Genomic DNA, 3,764 nt, shown 5'->3' with positions numbered 1-3,764 from the left:
ATCGTTTAACCCTTTGCTTGTTCTGTTTATCACATCCGATACACAGGACATGTTTCCAGTGCGTCCATGCATCAAATATGATACATATTTCCATTGTTTTTCAAGCGCCGAAGTAACTATGGGCTTAGGAAAAGAAACCTTTATATAATTCAGAACGTATGAAACAAAGGTTAACTAAAAGTCTGAAAACAAACCAGAATGTTTAAGGTCAAGTTTATAAAAAGTGCTTTGGATAGGCAAAGGATTAAGCGAAATTTTTGTAGTTTATTATTTTTATTCCTGTAAGAAACACATCTAGGATAGTATGTGTAAATTGAATAAAAGTAGAGAAAGTATGATACTAAAAAACGGAGGCAAAAAAAAAAAAAATGTAAGATTAAATTTAAAATTGTGAAAAAAGACGTAGTAGTTTATATATTAATAACAATGAAATGAACAGTGGCCGTGTCTTCTGGCTTTTGTTTTGTTGCATTGTCGATGTTTGTGGTAATCCTTCTTATAGACAATCTGGAGTCAAATGTGACGTAACAAGGCTTGTCAGACATGCGCCTTTGATTTCTAACACTTTACCAATGAAAGCCTGTCGCAGACGGCGCCCTATTTTACAAGAGATTACATCAAGCTTTGTTGTTAGTAGCTGTACTGGATGAAGGAAAAAGATAAAACAGTAGACCAAGGTAGTGTCTCGGACAGTGATAATTTTATTTTATGTTATTTAAAAAAATTTAATGATAAAAATATACAGGAGATAAAAAGATACAGGGAACGAAAAACTTGAGGTGGTTTAAAAGTCCAAGTGAAGATCTACCTACATAGACAATTAAGGTTACACGATTTGAAGACAACAACGTTGGTAAATCTAATTACATCACACACCGTATGATGTAATTATCGCACCGGGGGAAAAAGTCTGCAAAGGATTCATTATATGTGTGCATGTATGTATGTATGTATGTATGTATGTATGTATGTATGTATGTATGTATGTTTTTTTAAATTTATTTATGTATGCGTGTATGTATAGGGATATGTGTGTATGTATAGGCAGGTGTGCATGTGTAAATGTGGGAACATATACACCCAAAAACATATATATCTATATATTCTTTATATATCAAACTTTATATAGATAGATATATAGACGGGCAGATAAATAGATAGGTAGATAAATAGATAACGAGATAAACAGACAGACAGGTAGATATGTAGATATGTAGATAAATAGGTAGACAAGTTGATAGATATGTAGATAAATAAATAAACAGATAGATAGTTAGATAAATAGATAAATAAATAGACAAATAAGTAGATAGGTAGATAGGTATATATATATATATATATATATTGATAGATAAATACGTAGGTAGGGAGATAGATTGATTGATAGACAGACAGATAGAAAGATAGGTAAATAGGTAGTTAGATAGATAGATAAGTAGAGAGATAGAAAGGTAGATAGATAAATAGGAAGGTAGGTATATAGGTAGGCAGGTAGGTAGGTAGGTAGATAGGTAGATAGATGGATAGATAGATCACATACACCCCTCCCCCTGCACAACATACAAACATGAATCACCAACAACATATCTACTAACACATACCCAGGCGCGCACATATTTAGACATCATTATAGTTATATAGCAGTCTTCGTTGTTTAGCCCTCAGTTAAACCTGATCATGCGATCATACCTATAATCAAAACAGTATTCCATCCCGACCCATGTGCGGGCGCGCATGCGTATGTATGGACATGTGCGATTATGCGATTGCTATGAACATTTTAACTCCCTTACCTTTACTCCCTCCCCTTACTTAGCGGTCATTCTAATAGCTCTTTTGTCTTAATAACGGTCAATCACACAGTAATTTCCCTTTGTTAAACGGTCATTTTCATAGCATTTTTTTGATGGCCCGAGAACTGAAGAGATGTCGGCGTGGCTTTCCACCCCGACATCCGAAACTCGAAGTTTTATCATAGCTACCGAATAATTGTCACATATTATATTTACAGATAAATTCCTCTATTTACATAATATCGAGGTGTCTTTCATTCTTTTGTTGTCTTACCATTACTATCAGTAATATATATATATATACAGGGTGTCCCAAAAAATTTGACATCATTTCATCACCTAATACCGTGAACAATTTTCCTCCAAATTGTCTCAAATTTTAGCAGTATGTCTAGAATTCAAAAGACTTTTAAAATATAATCTTTCGTATGTTTTCTTTTCACGATTAGACATGCCGTTTACTGCAACAGAAAAGGTGTTTTTGTGTATTGAAGTACATCCAACGTGTATTTGTTAGAAGATTTCATAAATGAGCGCCAAAACGGAAGCAGATTTGGACGTAGCATAAGAAGTTTCAGGAGGAAAGCTGTTTGTGTCGGAAAAAAGGATCTGGACGGCCAGCAGTTTCAGAAGAGATGTTGAACCAACTTTGGGAAACGCTTAGTTGGAGTCCAAAGAAATCTGTGTGAAGAGCAAGCTTAGAAACCCACATAACACAATTGAACACGAAAGGGACTCACCAAAAGTGAATATGTTCTGCGCCATCTCAAAGAACCATGATAACATTGGAACATTATAAATTAATCACTTCACAGAAATTTTCATTAGAAATCTGTAGAATAAGACTTGTTATGTTAAAAATTAAGCCTGTTAAGTTTCATTTCTCTTGACCGTATAGTCACTCCAATATGGACATCTCAAATGATATCAAATTTTTGAGACACCTTGTATATATATATAGTAACAGAAAGGGAGGAATTTTGATTATCCCACGTGGTGAGTTGTAATATATATAACAAATTAAAGAAGGAAAATGCACACACTTTATATAGTTTTAATATAATTTTTGATATATCTTGTATTGTGTTTGTCGACCGGTTTCCCTTTCGCTAATCATGACATTAAAATTTATTTAAATACGTATTTAAATACGACATTGAAATTTATTTAAATACGTATTTTCACTTGTGTCTCTGAGAACCTAATTTATGTAATAACCTGCTCGGGTTGTGGACATCACTATATAGGATAGACGAGTATGACATTGAGACGGAGAACCACTCTACATAAAGAGCAGTAGTTCGCATTGTGATATTCTGAAATACATAGAAATTCTGAAGAAGCCTAGAGGCACACTCATCATCCAAACTTCATCTGCCCATCCCTACAGAACACCGAAGAGATGGAGGTAGCATGAAAGATTTCGTTGCCTCTTGGCGGACACGGCCGTAAGGAACTGATCTTATACTCTTTCCTGAAATATTAATTAATACATGTATGTGTAACACATAGTTACTATATGTGTATGTACTCTTCTAATACTTTCTAATACTTTTGAATAAATAGACACACTGGAATGTCTACTAGCTGATGTATATCGTTTTGTATCCTCTCCATTTTCTCTCATTTGTTAGTGAAAAGGTCGCAGTCTCAAAGCGACGAAGATATTTTGACAAATTAAATTCAAATGCTGAAGTGAATGTAACGGTGTTTGTGTTATTTTAAATAGCTTATAAACACCTGCAATTGTTTATATATATATATATATATATATATATATTTGCATTCATTCGAACATGCATACATACAGTTATACACACACGTCCACACACACACACACACACACAATAACACACACACACATCCTGGAGATGAAACTTTCATACGACTGTTATCAGGCGACGTAGTATACAGACCTCGAAATTTCATCAGCGGTTAAGCTCTTTTTCTGTGACCTTTCGTCAAGCAGAA

The sequence above is a fragment of the Octopus bimaculoides genome, chromosome 11 (assembly GCF_046866305.1).
Source record: "Octopus bimaculoides isolate indiv1 chromosome 11, ASM4686630v1, whole genome shotgun sequence".
Taxonomy (NCBI): domain Eukaryota; kingdom Metazoa; phylum Mollusca; class Cephalopoda; order Octopoda; family Octopodidae; genus Octopus; species Octopus bimaculoides.
This window is presented reverse-complemented; position numbering follows the sequence as displayed.